Source organism: Hyperolius riggenbachi, chromosome 6, assembly GCF_040937935.1.
Source record: "Hyperolius riggenbachi isolate aHypRig1 chromosome 6, aHypRig1.pri, whole genome shotgun sequence".
Lineage (NCBI taxonomy): Eukaryota > Metazoa > Chordata > Amphibia > Anura > Hyperoliidae > Hyperolius > Hyperolius riggenbachi.
The window spans coordinates 107,380,322-107,400,166 of record NC_090651.1 but is presented as its reverse complement, the minus strand read 5'-3'; the positions used below and the strand labels follow the sequence as shown (position 1 = coordinate 107,400,166).

The following is a 19,845-nucleotide window of genomic DNA, read 5'->3' as shown; positions in this document are numbered from 1 at the left end:
GCATCACTGTACATGTAATGTGTCTGTCTCACAGAAAGCATGCTAAGTTGAAATCTTCGTTCAGTCCATTAGGGGCAATGGTATCTAGACGGAAGATCCACTGTGACTCGATTTGTTTTCGTTTTTTATCTAGATTTCCTCCCCTAAGTTGTTTTTTCCATTCCTGGATCCCCCAGAATTTTAGATCAAATCTCGATGACGGGTGTATCTGGTTCATATGTCTGGAGATGGCGGTGTCATTTCTATGCTTAATGTCTCCAATATGTTCAAGGAGACATTCCTTTAGGGCTCTTGTAGTTTTGCCCACATACTACAGATTGCACTTACATGCAGCTACGTATACCACTGCTCTCGTATTGCACGTGATAAACGATTTGATTGTAAAACGTCTGCCATTCTTTGGGCACGTAAATTATTTTGTTGTAGGCATGTATTTGCAAGCTTTGCACCTTCCACAATGGAACGAACCGTTTGGTTTAGACGGTAACCAGGTCTTAATCTGAGGTGGGTCCTTAGAGAAGGTGCTGTGAACTAATAGATTCCTGAGGTTAGCCGATCTCCTGTAAGGAGATCGGCTCCTGGGAGGAGCTAAAAACCACACAGACTCTGCAACAAATGCAATATTTGCACGATTATGAACTAAAATACAAAAAGTTCTTCTCGAGCTCTCGGGACATCCAGAGTTCAAGAAATTTGAAGATAAACTTCAGAGGAAAGTCAGTGCATATACAGAATTGCGCAGAAAAAGTGGGATCAGCGCATCACCAGGCCGCCTCTGGATGGCCTCAGCTCAGAGATGCGCTGAGCCCCCCCAGGAACTACAAAACGCACCTTGAACCCAAACAGAGGCTCTGCATATACACCAAAGAAAAACTATCAAGTGGGAGCAGCTGACCAGAATTAAATCAAACATAGCAAAGAAATGAACAGCGCTACTTAAAAACAGATGAGTGCTTACCTGCAAAAAAGTGCACACCCCACTCATGGGATTCAAATACACAATGAGCACACACATGACCTGTCTACCACTTGGAGGATGTTAGTTTCACTAACAATTTGCAATTTGTTAGGTACTTGTCCCTCCCACTGTCGTAGAAGTCTTTCCTCCATGGGAGGGGACCTAACACTAACTAAAACCTACCTATGCATATGCATAGCCTGGGCGCGCTACCAGTAAATTTAAATTTAAGAATTGCGCAGAAAAAGTGGGATCAGCGCATCACCAGGCCGCCTCTGGATGGCCTCAGCTCAGAGATGCGCTGAGCCCCCCCAGGAACTACAAAACGCACCTTGAACCCAAACAGAGGCTCTGCATATACACCAAAGAAAAACTATCAAGTGGGAGCAGCTGACCAGAATTAAATCAAACATAGCAAAGAAATGAACAGCGCTACTTAAAAACAGATGAGTGCTTACCTGCAAAAAAGTGCACACCCCACTCATGGGATTCAAATACACAATGAGCACACACATGACCTGTCTACCACTTGGAGGATGTTAGTTTCACTAACAATTTGCAATTTGTTAGGTACTTGTCCCTCCCACTGTCGTAGAAGTCTTTCCTCCATGGGAGGGGACCTAACACTAACTAAAACCTACCTATGCATATGCATAGCCTGGGCGCGCTACCAGTAAATTTAAATTTAAGAATTGCGCAGAAAAAGTGGGATCAGCGCATCACCAGGCCGCCTCTGGATGGCCTCAGCTCAGAGATGCGCTGAGCCCCCCCAGGAACTACAAAACGCACCTTGAACCCAAACAGAGGCTCTGCATATACACCAAAGAAAAACTATCAAGTGGGAGCAGCTGACCAGAATTAAATCAAACATAGCAAAGAAATGAACAGCGCTACTTAAAAACAGATGAGTGCTTACCTGCAAAAAAGTGCACACCCCACTCATGGGATTCAAATACACAATGAGCACACACATGACCTGTCTACCACTTGGAGGATGTTAGTTTCACTAACAATTTGCAATTTGTTAGGTACTTGTCCCTCCCACTGTCGTAGAAGTCTTTCCTCCATGGGAGGGGACCTAACACTAACTAAAACCTACCTATGCATATGCATAGCCTGGGCGCGCTACCAGTAAATTTAAATTTAAGAATTGCGCAGAAAAAGTGGGATCAGCGCATCACCAGGCCGCCTCTGGATGGCCTCAGCTCAGAGATGCGCTGAGCCCCCCCAGGAACTACAAAACGCACCTTGAACCCAAACAGAGGCTCTGCATATACACCAAAGAAAAACTATCAAGTGGGAGCAGCTGACCAGAATTAAATCAAACATAGCAAAGAAATGAACAGCGCTACTTAAAAACAGATGAGTGCTTACCTGCAAAAAAGTGCACACCCCACTCATGGGATTCAAATACACAATGAGCACACACATGACCTGTCTACCACTTGGAGGATGTTAGTTTCACTAACAATTTGCAATTTGTTAGGTACTTGTCCCTCCCACTGTCGTAGAAGTCTTTCCTCCATGGGAGGGGACCTAACACTAACTAAAACCTACCTATGCATATGCATAGCCTGGGCGCGCTACCAGTAAATTTAAATTTAAGAATTGCGCAGAAAAAGTGGGATCAGCGCATCACCAGGCCGCCTCTGGATGGCCTCAGCTCAGAGATGCGCTGAGCCCCCCCAGGAACTACAAAACGCACCTTGAACCCAAACAGAGGCTCTGCATATACACCAAAGAAAAACTATCAAGTGGGAGCAGCTGACCAGAATTAAATCAAACATAGCAAAGAAATGAACAGCGCTACTTAAAAACAGATGAGTGCTTACCTGCAAAAAAGTGCACACCCCACTCATGGGATTCAAATACACAATGAGCACACACATGACCTGTCTACCACTTGGAGGATGTTAGTTTCACTAACAATTTGCAATTTGTTAGGTACTTGTCCCTCCCACTGTCGTAGAAGTCTTTCCTCCATGGGAGGGGACCTAACACTAACTAAAACCTACCTATGCATATGCATAGCCTGGGCGCGCTACCAGTAAATTTAAATTTAAGAATTGCGCAGAAAAAGTGGGATCAGCGCATCACCAGGCCGCCTCTGGATGGCCTCAGCTCAGAGATGCGCTGAGCCCCCCCAGGAACTACAAAACGCACCTTGAACCCAAACAGAGGCTCTGCATATACACCAAAGAAAAACTATCAAGTGGGAGCAGCTGACCAGAATTAAATCAAACATAGCAAAGAAATGAACAGCGCTACTTAAAAACAGATGAGTGCTTACCTGCAAAAAAGTGCACACCCCACTCATGGGATTCAAATACACAATGAGCACACACATGACCTGTCTACCACTTGGAGGATGTTAGTTTCACTAACAATTTGCAATTTGTTAGGTACTTGTCCCTCCCACTGTCGTAGAAGTCTTTCCTCCATGGGAGGGGACCTAACACTAACTAAAACCTACCTATGCATATGCATAGCCTGGGCGCGCTACCAGTAAATTTAAATTTAAGAATTGCGCAGAAAAAGTGGGATCAGCGCATCACCAGGCCGCCTCTGGATGGCCTCAGCTCAGAGATGCGCTGAGCCCCCCCAGGAACTACAAAACGCACCTTGAACCCAAACAGAGGCTCTGCATATACACCAAAGAAAAACTATCAAGTGGGAGCAGCTGACCAGAATTAAATCAAACATAGCAAAGAAATGAACAGCGCTACTTAAAAACAGATGAGTGCTTACCTGCAAAAAAGTGCACACCCCACTCATGGGATTCAAATACACAATGAGCACACACATGACCTGTCTACCACAAGTACCTAACAAATTGCAAATTGTTAGTGAAACTAACATCCTCCAAGTGGTAGACAGGTCATGTGTGTGCTCATTGTGTATTTGAATCCCATGAGTGGGGTGTGCACTTTTTTGCAGGTAAGCACTCATCTGTTTTTAAGTAGCGCTGTTCATTTCTTTGCTATGTTTGATTTAATTCTGGTCAGCTGCTCCCACTTGATAGTTTTTCTTTGGTGTATATGCAGAGCCTCTGTTTGGGTTCAAGGTGCGTTTTGTAGTTCCTGGGGGGGCTCAGCGCATCTCTGAGCTGAGGCCATCCAGAGGCGGCCTGGTGATGCGCTGATCCCACTTTTTCTGCGCAATTCTTAAATTTAAATTTACTGGTAGCGCGCCCAGGCTATGCATATGCATAGGTAGGTTTTAGTTAGTGTTAGGTCCCCTCCCATGGAGGAAAGACTTCTACGACAGTGGGAGGGACAAGTACCTAACAAATTGCAAATTGTTAGTGAAACTAACATCCTCCAAGTGGTAGACAGGTCATGTGTGTGCTCATTGTGTATTTGAATCCCATGAGTGGGGTGTGCACTTTTTTGCAGGTAAGCACTCATCTGTTTTTAAGTAGCGCTGTTCATTTCTTTGCAGTGCATATACAGAGGAAATCAAGGCTAGAAAGCAAAAAAAATTCTTGAGAGACAGACTTGATTTCCAAAATCACAAAGTCTATACGTGGGCAGAGAAACAAAAACCTGCAGCTCCCCCCAATAACCAACAAACACACGTGTCAGACACCGAGACCCAATCGGGCAGTGAATCCAACACGTCCACTGAACCTTCCAGACCAAAAGGTCAGCAAAGGAACAAAAACAATAATAAAAAATACACACCGAGACAACCTTATATTAACAAAAAACCTCCACACCAACATCCACCAACAAATTCACAGGAAGGTTTTTTAGACAATACCTCAACGATACCAAGTCCACAATGTGTAGAAAATCCGGATATATAAACAAAGAAAAAACTGAGAGACTGAAACCACTGGGGGTACACTTGCCAAAGGAAGGGCCAGATGAATCACCAGTGGTAGAGTATAATAATAAAAATGAAGATACCACATTGCGTGTTATCAATTTATCCTCACATCTGTTATCCTCTGTCCAAACCTCACTTTTGTCCAAGGGTCTGTCCTTTGTACCAACAGCCAGACTAAACACTTTTGAGTGGGTGAAAGATATGTATCTATTCGCCAGGAAACTGGCGTTAATAAAAATGTTTGAAACCAAAGAGGCCAAAGACAAAAAGACCTCCAAAAGTGAAAAAGAGGCCTTAGAGGCCCTGGAGGATCTATTAAGGGAAAACACTGAGGGCACACGAGATCTAGCGCCACCTAGTGGCCTAAGGAACACAAATGTTTATTGTCCATCCATTACACAGTAACCGCAAATGCATGCCTTTGTTGATATGGTAGTGAGAGCATTGAGAAAACTAGAATCCGACACTTTTAGAGTACCTATTCATGATAACCTGAGTGGGGAGGAAAGGAAAGCTCTCGACCTCCTGAAGCAAAATAATCAGATTATTATTAAACCTGCTGACAAAGGAGGAAATATAGTGGTGATGGACACTGTTATGTATGAAGAAATGTGTCTGGAACTTTTGAGGGGTGAGAGCCAATATAAAGTTCTCCCCACTAACCCGTTACGAGAACATCAAAAACAATTACAGGATCTGTTAAAAGTGTGTGTTATGAATGGAGGGATGGACACTGATGACTGACTATGACAGACTGAAAAGGGCAACGGAACATCCTGTGTTAGCCGTATTTTATGCACTCCCTAAGATTCACAAGGATAGAATCCCCCCACCAGGGAGACCGATAGTGTCAGGCTGTGAGAATCTCACTGACCAAGTGAGCCAATATATTGATAGATTTTTACAGCCATTTGTTGAATTGTTGCCATCTTATCTACAGGATACAAAGGATGTTCTAATGCGTTTGCAGGTTGTTGAGGTGACACCGGGTACCTTCCTGGCGAGTATTGATGTGGAGTCATTGTATAGCACTATACAACATGAACTGGGGATTAAAGCAGTTGAATACTTCCTGAATACAAGGGGAAGGCATTTGCAACAACATAACAACACCCTGCTTAACCTACTGCGTTTTGTACTGACTCACAACATTTTTCTTTTTGATGGAAAATTATACCACCAGCTCAGGGGAAGTGCTATGGGGACGGCGCACGCCCCCTCATATGCAAACCTTTTCCTGGGCTGGTGGGAAGACACTATAGTCTTTATTGAAGATATGGAATTTTACACCTCTCATATTGTATATTGGGGGCATTTTATTGACGATGTCATCATCTTGTGGGAAGGGACAAAACCTCTCTTTGATGATTTTATGTCCTTGTTAAACAGGAATGAGATAGGAATGAAATTTACATCAGAATTTAGCGATAGGTACATCCGTTTTCTCAACTTAACGATTGAAATCACTGATAATGGGAAGTTGCGGACAGACATCTTTCGCAAACCTACGTCCACAAACTCCCTATTAAGATGGGAGAGCTCACATCCACGGTCATTGCGTCAGGGTATCCCTGTAGGACAGTTTTTGAGAGCACGCAGGAATTGTTTGGATGAAGTGGGTTTTGAAAATGAATGTGGTACCCTAGCTAAAAGATTTAGACAGAGAGGTTTCCTCAGTAAAGTGAACAACAAGGCCTACCTACGAGCAAAAAACATCCCAAGACAGGACACGTTGAAAGACACCAAAAAAGTGACCTCACGAATTGAGCCCAGCACTCAAGGCCGACTACCCCCACGTTTGATAGGTACATACACAGAACAATCGCATGCAGTTTTTGAAATTTTGAAGCTTTACTGGCCTATCCTCCAGAAAGATAAAGATCTAGTAAAAATGGTACCCTCCAATCCGTCAGTTACTTACAGGAGATCGGCTAACCTCAGGGATCTATTAGTTCACAGCACCTTCTCTAAGGACCCACCTCAGATTAAGACCTAGATAAAAAACTAACACAAATCGAGTCACAGTGGATCTTCGTCTAGATACCATTGCCCCTAATGGACTGAACGAAGATTTCAACTTCGCATGCTTTCTGTGAGACAGACACATTACATGTACAGTGATGCTTATAGATACATTCGTACATCCGAGTTTGTACCTAGGATTACTCTTTTTGAACAGCATTTGTCTAACCACTGTACACGTCTGCTTGTACGCATCACATGCGGATTGTTATGACGCATGTGAAGAGGGAGTCATGCGTCCTGCTATGCGGTGCCTTCAAGTTTCACATAGGAGATGCGTACATTAACGCGTCGCATGCGGACTATCAAGACGCATGTGAAGCGGACGTATACATTCCTCCTTGTAATCTTCCCCTTTTTAACTTTGTTTACGTTATAAATTTAAAATGGCCACTGTTGCCATAGTGACAACATGCACACATAACGTGTGATTGTCATGACTATGGAACACTGCAATGTTCAGTGCGGAAGTTCCCGTGCACGCATGACCTGAGGTCAGGCGTATGGTACGTCGCATGCAAATTTGATATGTACGCCAGCGATGCGTACACGGCGTCGCATGCTAATTTGATCTCCTTTAGTACGCATGACAGGAGGTGACGCGTACTTTATGTTGCATGCAAATTTAGGCTATCTACAGTACGCATGACAGGATGCGATGCGTACTTTACATTGCATGCAAATTTAGGCCCTCGCCAAAGGACCGGCACCACTCGATGTATTTAGAAGCTCTTTATAACTTTATTGGCATCAATATGATAGCAACGACAGACGCTGTTTTGGCCCCCATGGGCCTTTATCAAGTTGCACAGGATCATCAAATGACAATATCAAAACTGCACATATACAGTATATAGTCAAACACAATTACCCATGATTCCTCCATCAGCCAATCACCAACACCCTAGGGCAGAGGACCTGATGGAAGACTCATGCCAAAAATACACCACCAATAAAAACACAATGTTCAAATTTGAATCTCACCACTCAGAGATCAAGGGGAGTTTCCACCATAACATGTAACTGCTGCAGCAGTCCCTGATAGGCAAAATGGTGTCATGATCACATGACAAATCACGTCTTGTCAGCTGACCAGCACACACAAAAAAAAAGGTCAAGATGCGACGCATAAAAACCGCCACAACGCCGCAACAGCAACGCGTACAAGAAGCCGCATCACCGCAACAGCAACGTGTACAAAAAGCCGCATCACCGCAACAGTAACGCTTACAAAAAGCCTTGATAAAGGCCCATGGGGGCCGAAACAGCGTCTGTCGTTGCTATCATATTGATGCCAATAAAGTTATAAAGAGCTTCTAAATACATCGAGTGGTGCCGGTCCTTTGGCGAGATTCTATGTTGTGACCTCTTGGTACTGGGGTGAAGACCTAGGCACACTTTCCTGCATTAAAGTCACTGTAAGTGCTCCTGGGCACTTGGAAGAAATGCAAATTTAGGCCAACACATGCAAATAGGCTCACCTCTGACATACACAGAGAGGAGGGTAGTTCCCTCCCCTCCTTGATAAGATGCATGGCTTGTACCTACCCTGTAACGAGCATGAATGTAATGCGTTTCCCCACCAGTCTTCAGTATAAAAACCTGTGCCTCATAAGGCAATTCAGCTCTGACTTGGGCGTTTGCTGGGGGAATTGCTACTGGTGGGGGCTTGCACTTTGTAAATAATTACTGTATATATGTATAGCACTCTTTGAAAAAGCCGTAGGGTGAAACATGTTAGAGTTCCATATTGCAGCACTTTTGTAAATAGCACCTCATATCCACTCTGCAATCTCTCCAGTATTTTCACTTTGCAGCATATACTATACTACTAAGGGGCTCCCTATGCAGGTTATCAAGCCTGCATCTGAGCTTACCTGTTGTATATTCTGTATAGTGTAGTGGGTTTACATGCGACCTCTATGTGGAATAGCTACACCTCAATCATTTTTGTGGGGGATCAGCAAAGACCTCCACATTATATATCGGTCTCTGCACTTATGAAAAGTGTTCTAACCTACTGAGGAGTAACCTGATATGCCTGTTCCCTCCTTTTGAGCAAATAGCTCTTTTAGATATAAAGCGACTTACCTGTGCTTTCTAGTACCTATAGGGCCTGTCCTCCTTGGACTTAGTGTTAGCCTTGTGGAGGTGCAAAGCCTAACTAAATACCAAAGGCTTGAGTCACAAAGCGGTGCTTACAGTTAACACCCTGGTGAAAAGCCCCTTATCACGCCTAAACTCAGTTTAGGCGGGACAAGTTTAGGCATGATAAGTTTAGGTGTGATAAGTTTAGGTGTGATAAGTTTAGGCGTGATACGTTTAAGCACCAACTGGGTTAGCACTGCACAGCTGATCAAAAGTTTTGCACTAGTCTGGTGCACTTTGCATAGAGTTTAATGGCGCTGCTTTGCGTGCGGGACTTTGCGCGTGATCTAAACTTATCTAAACTTATCACGCCTAAACTTATCACACCTAAACTGGCTTTTCACCAGCGTGGTGCAATGGTTATCACGCCTAAAGTCTCTAACTAGGTTAGCACCGCTTTGTGAATCAAGCCTCAAATGTGTAAACACCAAAACACCAAATTAGTGTAAGTTATCTTTGGAACTGAACTTTTTAAATGTAAGCTGTACTTGTTGCAGGCTGCTTGTTTGCAGAGATGAGGCATACATTTAAAAAAGCCACCAGTCAAAATGGGTGCGGATTTACCAGTTAGTAGAATATGGGTAAATTTATAGATACTCTACTATGACTTAACCACTTCCTGACCCTCACATGCACCCTCCCCTTTCTACTCCTATCATTAACCCCTCTTCCTTTCCCAAGCCTAACTTTGACCCCTATACTGATGCCTAACGCTAAATCCCTCCCTACTCTTACCCCTACATTAACTTTTGGCTATGGCCACTAATTATCCGCTATAGTAAAGCAGATCTCTGGCTCCCGCAATAGCTGCTAATTATTCCACACAGAAGTTCCACTAGAGTATAGCAGAACTCCGGCACCTGCGATAGCCACTATTTATCCAAAGTAAACCTTGCTGTCCTCTGTGTCTCTCCTCCTACATGCAAACACTTAGCGCTAAAGAAGTTATCTATGCCTGATCTCCTCTGTTCCTAAGACTAGAAACAAAGACAAGATACAGAACATTTATATTGTGCTTTTCTACTGGCAGACAGAGCTGCAGCCACTAGAATGTGCTCTATAGGCAGTAGTAGTGTTAGGGAGTCTTGTCCAAGGTCCCCCCACTGAATAGGTGCAGGCTTATTCCTAACAGGAAGTCTATCCATAACCTTTTCCAGACTGCTTCACCCGAAGTCATCAAGCTTTGACTTTGCATCCAACCTTAACCCCTACCATACCAAATGCCTAAGCATAACTTGACCTTTTATCTAAGTTCTTTGTAGATATTTTAAATGATGCCTGCTCTAAATTATTTATCACGCTATCAGCAATTCTTTCCTAATTGTATGCTTTCACTTCATCTCTTATTATATTTTAATGAAAGTAGAGAAGGAGGAGCGCTCCATAGTGTGATACTGCTTTATTAAAACAAATTGCGCAAAATAAAAATGCACTTACTAGATGCAAGTGGATACAAGCATGTAATCAGGCTTTGCAGCCTTAAAATCCTTCCTTGGTGGGTGCACTTCAAACTGCCGTGGCCATCGGAGTTGGATGGTTCGGATGGAGAGTGACCCTGGTTGCTCCCCCAAGGGATAAACGTGTGCTGGTGGTGTTATTACGCATTTCGGCGTTCCACGCCTTCGTCAGCTAAGGTTATAAGGTTCACATTTGCGCAATTTGTTTTAATAAAGCAGTATCACACTATGGAGCGCTCCCCCTTCTCTACTTTTGTTTTCCTGACCAAGCCTTTCTGACAGCTGGGCTTTAAAGGAGCAGCTAAAGTGTGACCGAATGCAGCCACCCTTGATCACCGCCCTAGCAGCGCAAGATTTAACATCCTTTCTATTATATTTTAACCCTTATCTAAGCTTAAATTAAACCTGAGACCAATTGGAGTAAATACGTTTTGCTTAGCTGGAGCCTCCAGTCCCCTGTAGTCTGTCTGCTCCTTCTGTGTCTGTCTGGTCCCCTCCTTTGTGCTTATGTGAAGTTTGTGGTCCATTATGCACTTCACATGTGCATAATGCTCCCAGCCATGAGAGTGTGATTGATGGTGCTTGTGACCAGGACCACAGTTGTGCAGAAGTTCATGACTGCAAAGGAGCAGACAGACTGTAGCGGGATGGAAAAAGCCTGAAGCAGGTGGTTTTGCTGCACGGTGCTCAGCACCGGGCACCAAAACCAGGCACCCCATAGCAGCAATGTTATGCTGCACGGGATGAGTAAGAGTAAATCAGGGTCTGGCAATTCCATTGGCTCAGAGGGGGAATAGTATTTAATGCTGCCAGGGAGTTTTGCTGCAGCAGGGAGAACCATCATTCTGCTCACCCTGTGTCCAACTCACCAATGGAGTACTAATACACCATTTTATCAATTTGTGTCAGGTACACTTGAAACTGTCCTAAAGCCTAACACTAGACTGCAATAACTTTTTCTTGCCTTTCAAACACAAAGTACTACTGATACTTTACAAGTAACTGAAAATTTCAACAATTTCTTGGGTATAGTCCTGAACCAAAGCACAAAATAGTGAAAATCAAATCTTAGGGTGAGGAAAGAGACTGAAAAAAATCCCAAATGACTGATTGGTATTCCCCCAAGAAGGGTCTTTTGAAGTGACAAAGATTTATGAGGCTAACAAAGAGATTATGAAGGCTGCCATTACTGAAAGGTTTCCTTGATGCTCTTTGGCTTTTTTTTTTTTTCAACAATAAAGCTTTTATTGAAAAACTTATTGTACATACAACATAAAAGTTTCATTTTGGTATCAGTCATTGATTAACTACAAGATAAAGTCAAATCAATTCTCATGTCATTATCATAACCGCAACTACAGTAGTGTATTAATCCCATATGTCAACAAAAAACATATCAGATAGCTTATGACCCAGATGACCCAAAATGCCCGCAAGAGTTGCCAGGGGGGAAAGAAAATGGTTAATAACATAAGCCATCTGAATAAGACATTCTTACAAAAATCTATCCGCCCAAGGCGACCATATCTTTTCAAACCGATCCTCCTCGTTATATAAAGAAGTTGTTATCGTCTCCATCCAATAGTATTCACTAGTGTTGGGCGAACATCTAGATGTTCGGGTTCGGGCCGAACAGGCCGAACATGGCCGCGATGTTCGGGTGTTCGACCCGAACTCCGAACATAATGGAAGTCAATGGGGACCCGAACTTTTGTGGTTTGTAAAGCCTCCTTACATGCTACATACCCCAAATTTACAGGGTATGTGCACCTTGGGAGTGGGTACAAGAGGAAAAAAAAATTAGCAAAAAGAGCTTATAGTTTTTGAGAAAATCGATTTTAAAGTTTCAAAGGGAAAACTGTCTTTTAAATGCGGGAAATGTCTGTTTTCTTTGCACAGGTAACATGTTTTTTGTCGGCATGCAGTCATAAATGTAATACATATAAGAGGTTCCAGGAAAAGGGACCGGTAACGCTAACCCAGCAGCAGCACACGTGATGGAACAGGAGGAGGGTGGCGCAGGAGGAGGAGAAGGCCACGCTTTGTGAGACACAACAACCCAGGCCTTGCATGAGGGCAAGAAGCGTGCGGATAGCATGCTTTGTACCGCCATGCAGTCATAAATGTAATAAAGATAAGTGGTTCAATAAACAGGGACCACGCGGCAACGCTAACCCAGCAGCAGCAGACGTGATGGAACAGGAGCAGGCGCAGGAGGAGAAGGCCACGCTTTGTGAGACACAACAACCCAGGCCTTGCATGAGGGCAAGAAGCGTGCGGATAGCATGCTTTGTACCGCCATGCAGTCATAAATGTAATAAAGATAAGTGGTTCAATAAACAGGGACCACGCGGCAACGCTAACCCAGCAGCAGCAGACGTGATGGAACAGGAGCAGGCGCAGGAGGAGAAGGCCACGCTTTGTGAGACACAACAACCCAGGCCTTGCATGAGGGCAAGAAGCGTGCGGATAGCATGCTTTGTACCGCCATGCAGTCATAAATGTAATAAAGATAAGTGGTTCAATAAACAGGGACCACGCGGCAACGCTAACCCAGCAGCAGCAGACGTGATGGAACAGGAGCAGGCGCAGGAGGAGAAGGCCACGCTTTGTGAGACACAACAACCCAGGCCTTGCATGAGGGCAAGAAGCGTGCGGATAGCATGCTTTGTACCGCCATGCAGTCATAAATGTAATAAAGATAAGTGGTTCAATAAACAGGGACCACGCGGCAACGCTAACCCAGCAGCAGCAGACGTGATGGAACAGGAGCAGGCGCAGGAGGAGAAGGCCACGCTTTGTGAGACACAACAACCCAGGCCTTGCATGAGGGCAAGAAGCGTGCGGATAGCATGCTTTGTACCGCCATGCAGTCATAAATGTAATAAAGATAAGTGGTTCAATAAACAGGGACCACGCGGCAACGCTAACCCAGCAGCAGCAGACGTGATGGAACAGGAGCAGGCGCAGGAGGAGAAGGCCACGCTTTGTGAGACACAACAACCCAGGCCTTGCATGAGGGCAAGAAGCGTGCGGATAGCATGCTTTGTACCGCCATGCAGTCATAAATGTAATAAAGATAAGTGGTTCAATAAACAGGGACCACGCGGCAACGCTAACCCAGCAGCAGCAGACGTGATGGAACAGGAGCAGGCGCAGGAGGAGAAGGCCACGCTTTGTGAGACACAACAACCCAGGCCTTGCATGTGGACAAAAAGCGTGCGGATATAGCAGCAATGCTTTTTGCCGCCATGCAGTCATAAATGTAATACAGATGAGAGGTTCAATAAACAGGGCCCGGAAACGCAACACCATCCCAGATGTTCATTGGTCATGTTACTTGGTTGGGGTCCTGGAGTGTTGCGTAGTCATTTCCAATCCAGGATTGATTCATTTTAATTTGAGTCAGACGGTCTGCATTTTCTGTAGAGAGGCGGATACGCCGATCTGTGACGATGCCTCCGCAGCACTGAAACAGCGTTCCGACATAACGCTGGCTGCCGGGCAAGCCAGCACCTCTATTGCGTACATTGCCAGTTCGTGCCAGGTGTCTAGCTTCGATACCCAATAGTTGAAGGGTGCAGATGGATGGTTCGACACAGCTACGCCATCTGACATGTAGTCCTTGACCATCTTCTCCAGGCGATCGGTGTTGGAGGTGGATCTGCACGCTTGCTGTTCAGTGGGCTGCGGCTGCATGGGTGTCAGAAAATTTTCCCACTCCAAGGACACTGCCGATACCATTCCCTTTTGGGTACTAGCTGCGGCTTGCGTTGTTTGCTGCCCTCCTGGTCGTCCTGGGTTTGCGGAAGTCAGTCTGTCTGCGTACAACTGGCTAGAGGAGGGGGAGGATGTCAATCTCCTCTCTAAAGTCTCCACAAGGGCCTGCTGGTATTCTTCCATTTTGACCTGTCTGACTCTTTCTTCAAGCAGTTTTGGAACATTGTGTTTGTACCGTGGATCCAGAAGGGTATAAACCCAGTAATTGGTGTTGTCCAGAATGCGCACAATGCGTGGGTCACGTTCAATGCAGTCTAGCATGAATTGAGCCATGTGTGCCAGAGTCCTACCAGAATCCTCATCATCCTCTTGTGAGCGTTGTGATAGTTGTTGTGATGCATCATAGTCGTCACCTTCCTCCTGGTCTGCTTCTGCTGACCATTCGCGTTGAATTGTGGAAGTCCAACGTGCACCGCTCTGGCCCTCGTCAGTGGTGGCATGAAATTCCTGCTCCAACTCCAGCTGTTCCTCCTCCTCTTCTTCGTCATAGCTGCTGGGGCCAGCGTTCCCTGAGGCGGATGGCCTGATGTTGGTACCATCACGCTGATCGTTTTCTCCTTCAGATTCCCCCAGTTGCATCATGACAGCTGTTTCCTTGATTTTTAACATCGACCTCTTCAGTAAACACAGCAGTGGTATGGTAATGCTGACTGAAGAGTTGTCACTGCTCACAAGCAACGTGGATTGCTCAAAATTTTGGAGGACTTGGCAGAGGTCCAACATGTTGGCCCAATCGGATCCACAGAAGCTTGGCAGCTGGCCGGATGCGCCTCGGTACTGCGCCGTCATGTACTGGACCACTGCACTCTTCTGCTCGCAAAAGCGGGCTAGCATGTGCAGCGTAGAATTCCAGCGCGTAGGGACATCACACAGCAAGCGATGGTGGGGGAGATTGAAGCGCTCCTGCATCTTGGCGAGTGCCCCCGAAGCAGTACTGGAATTTCTACAATGTTTGGACGCTCGACGCACCTTCAACAGCAGATCGGGCACGCCTGGGTATGTCCTCAGGAACCGCTGAACTACTAGGTTCATCACGTGCGCCAGGCAAGGGATGTGTGTCAGCTTAGCCAACCTTAAAGCGCGAATGAGATTACTCCCATTATCACACACAACCATGCCCGGTTTCAGGTCCAGCGGTGCCAGCCACAAATCCGTCTGTTCCTTTATTCCCCTCCAAATTTCCTCCCCTGTGTGCTGCTTATCCCCAAGGCAGATTAGCTTCAGCAACGCTTGCTGACGCATGCCAACAGCTGTGCTGCACTGCTTCCATGATCCTACTGCTGCTGGGTTAGCGTTTCCGGATGAGGTACAGCTTTGAGATGCGTTGGAGGAGAAGGAGTCAGAGAGGTAGGTGCTGCTGTTATCCAGTGGGAGGGACGGCGGTGCAGCTGTTTGTGGCGTGGGCAACACCCGTGCCGTAGCAGGTGAGGAATCGCTGCCAGGCTCCACAAGGTTCACCCAGTGCGCGGTAAGGGAGATGTATCGACCCTGGCCGAACGCACTCGTCCAGGTGTCAGTGGTGAGGTGAACCTTGCAGGCAACGGCATTCTTCAAGCTTCGGGTTATTTTGCTGACCACGTGCTCATGCAACTCAGGCACTGCAGAGCGTGCAAAGTGGTAGCGGCTGGGAACCACGTAACGTGGGATGGCCACTGACATCATGCCCTTGAAGCTGTTTGTCTCCACCAATCGATATGGCAGCATTTCGCAGGCCAGAAGCTTGGCTATGCTGGCTGTTACTGCCACGGCCCGGGGGTCATTTGCTGGCAATTTCCTCTTGCGCTCAAACATCTCCGACACAGACAACTGAACCGTAGCGCTGCACACGGAAGGGCTGTTGGTTGTTGTGTTTGATGAACACTGGGAGACCTCAAGAGCACTACTCCGGAAAGTGACAGTGTCAGCGTCGTCTGATGTTTGTGAATGTTGTGAACCACGCAATGGCTGGGCTACTGCTGCTGCTGAGGCGGGTCTGGTGAACCCAAGGGAGGCAGTGTTGTTTCTGGTACCCTGTCCTGACGCGTTTGCCCAAAGAGTGGGATGTTTGGATAGCATGTGACGGCTCATGCTGGTGGTGGAGAGGTTGTTAATATTTTTCCCCCTGCTCAGGCGGGTCTTGCACACAAATCGCCATGGAAACATCCTCAGTGCAGTCTTCAAAGAAAGCCCAGACTTTGGAGCACCTGCCTCCTTGCTGGCGATTTCTGTTTGCTCCTCTTTTGCCTCTCACTTGAACTTCCACGCTTGTGGTGCCTGAAATTGCGCGCCGCCTACCTTGTGGCACAAGGCGAACTCGTGCAGCAGTGTGTTCTTCAACAGACTCATCTGTGCTGCTGCTACGACGGCGATGTTCTCGTTCACAAACAAAATCTGGGTCTCTGTCCACATTGTCCATACCCTCCTCTTCCATCTCCTCAAACTCGTCATATGTCATTGTGGGCCACCGCCGTGGAGTAGAGCTCCCCACAACAACCTCTGCGCAGCACACTCCAACGTCGTCTTCCAGATCTTGTCGGCCGACCTCCTGCAATTGCAACCCCTCCTGCCCAAATTGCTCTGGGATTTGGGTTTCCGAGTCCTCTTCGGACTCGCCTTGTATTTCAGTGCGCGGTGCATTTCCCACAGTTAACGGTTGTGAATCCAGGCACAACATTTCTGGCTGTTCCTCCATTGACCTTTGAAAGGTGGAAGTTTGTTGGGCTGGGAATAGCTCCTGCGAATACCCCATTGTGTCCTGAGGTAATTCATCGGACTGGTTATCTGGCAGTTGTGTGCGTGGTGTCGCTGCCGGTTGTGTCAGCTTTGTGCCCACTGGCTCCTTGTAACTGGCTGAGGACTCGGACCTCGTGCGTGATGTGCTGGTGCTGCTTAACCCACTGCTGGACGCTTGAGAGGTCATCCAAGTAATTATCTGGTCCTGTTCTTTTGGATTTGTGAGGGTTGTTGTCCTGGACAACATGGGCGGTATTGAGTGGGTTTTCTTGGGTGCTCCCCTGTGGCCTGTACGTGAACCGTCAGGGGAAACACCTCTTCCCTTGCCCCTCCCTCTTTCACCGGATTTCTTCCTCATTTCACTTATCCTTACAGTACACGCTGACTGGCAGCAGTACAGTGGCAGTACAGAAATGCTATACAGTACCACTATTCCCAGCAGCGACACAGAGCACAATGCTATACAGTGACGGGTGAGCGGTGTACCACTATTCCCAGCAGCGACACAGAGCACAATGCTATACAGTGACGGGTGAGCGGTGTACCACTATTCCCAGCAGCGACACAGAGCACAATGCTATACAGTGGCGAACGAGCGGTGTACCACTATTCCCAGCAGACACAGAACAGTACACAGAATGCTATATAGTGTGGCTGAACGAGCGGTGTACCACTATTCCCAGCAGACACAGAACAGTACACAGAATGCTATATAGTGTGGCTGAACGAGCGGTGTACTACTGTTCCCAGCAGACACAGAACAGTACACAGAATGCTATATAGTGTGGCTGAACGAGCGGTGTACTACTGTTCCCAGCAGACACAGAACAGTACACAGAATGCTATATAGTGTGGCTGAACGAGCGGTGTACTACTGTTCCCAGCAGACACAGAACAGTACACAGAATGCTATATAGTGTGGCTGAACGAGCGGTGTACCACTATTCCCAGCAGACACAGAACAGTACACAGAATGCTATATAGTGTGGCTGAACGAGCGGTGTACCACTATTCCCAGCAGACACAGAACAGTACACAGAATGCTATATAGTGTGGCTGAACGAGCGGTGTACTACTGTTCCCAGCAGACACAGAACAGTACACAGAATGCTATATAGTGTGGCTGAACGAGCGGTGTACTACTGTTCCCAGCAGACACAGAACAGTACACAGAATGCTATATAGTGTGGCTGAACGAGCGGTGTACTACTGTTCCCAGCAGACACAGAACAGTACACAGAATGCTATATAGTGTGGCTGAACGAGCGGTGTACTACTGTTCCCAGCAGACACAGAACAGTACACAGAATGCTATATAGTGTGGCTGAACGAGCGGTGTACCACTATTCCCAGCAGACACAGAACAGTACACAGAATGCTATATAGTGTGGCTGAACGAGCGGTGTACTACTGTTCCCAGCAGACACAGAACAGTACACAGAATGCTATATAGTGTGGCTGAACGAGCGGTGTACTACTGTTCCCAGCAGACACAGAACAGTACACAGAATGCTATATAGTGTGGCTGAACGAGCGGTGTACTACTGTTCCCAGCAGACACAGAACAGTACACAGAATGCTATATAGTGTGGCTGAACGAGCGGTGTACTACTGTTCCCAGCAGACACAGAACAGTACACAGAATGCTATATAGTGTGGCTGAACGAGCGGTGTACTACTGTTCCCAGCAGACACAGAACAGTACACAGAATGCTATATAGTGTGGCTGAACGAGCGGTGTACTACTGTTCCCAGCAGACACAGAACAGTACACAGAATGCTATATAGTGTGGCTGAACGAGCGGTGTACTACTGTTCCCAGCAGACACAGAACAGTACACAGAATGCTATATAGTGTGGCTGAACGAGCGGTGTACTACTGTTCCCAGCAGACACAGAACAGTACACAGAATGCTATATAGTGTGGCTGAACGAGCGGTGTACTACTGTTCCCAGCAGACACAGAACAGTACACAGAATGCTATATAGTGTGGCTGAACGAGCGGTGTACCACTGTTCCCAGCAGTGACACACAATGACTGGGGGGGACCCTGGCTAGCGTGGCTGGAGCGCGAACTACCCTGCCTGCCTACCCAAAGCTAAACCCACAGACAAATGGCGGAGATATGACGTGGTTCGGGTATTTATTTACCCGAACCACATGACAGTTCGGCCAATCAGAGCGCGTTCGGGTCCGAACCACGTGACCCGTTCGGCCAATCACAGCGCTAGCCGAACGTTCGGGGAACGTTCGGCCATGCGCTCTTAGTTCGGCCATATGGCCGAACGGTTTGGCCGAGCACCGTCAGGTGTTCGGCCGAACTCGAACATCACCCGAACAGGGTGATGTTCTGCAGAACCCGAACAGTGGCGAACACTGTTCGCCCAACACTAGTATTCACTAATTTTGTGTTTAAGGGCAGTTTTTGTCAGGGAAGAAGATTTCCATTCTTTTGCTATACTAGCCTTGGTGGCATTACAAAAGTGTACTAACAATTTGTTATTATGATTAGAAAGAAAAGGATCAGTGTGACCGAACAGGGCAACCCATGGGTCAGGAGTAATCTCTACATTCAGGACTTCAGAAGCCAGTTGGAAGCATAATTTCCAGAAATCCTGCACTATCTTGCAGAACCACCAGCAGTGCGCATGGTCTGCCTGCTGTGCGCAACCTCTAAAACAGATATCTGTGGGGGAAAGACCCCTTTTCTAAAAAGGAGTGCAGGAGATCTATACCAGTCATATAGAATTTTGTACCCTCTTTCCCTGACTAGGCTGTTTCTAGAGGATTTAGCTAGATCCAAGAAGATAGTTTCCCAATCATCCAGGGACCACACTTTCTGAAGTCTCTCCTGCCACTTGATCATGGCAGGGGAGATCATTTCCAGATGCCGGTACCAAACGTAGTGATAAAACAGTGATATCATACCAGGAGTA

At 46.5% G+C, this 19,845-nt stretch overlaps 1 protein-coding gene across 4 annotated transcripts in view; it reads left to right on the top strand.

The window, feature by feature from the left end:
• The window catches only part of DPYD (dihydropyrimidine dehydrogenase), a 1,875,594-nt gene that overhangs the window by 333,704 nt on the left and 1,522,045 nt on the right, over positions 1-19,845 (top strand). The window lies entirely within an intron of this gene.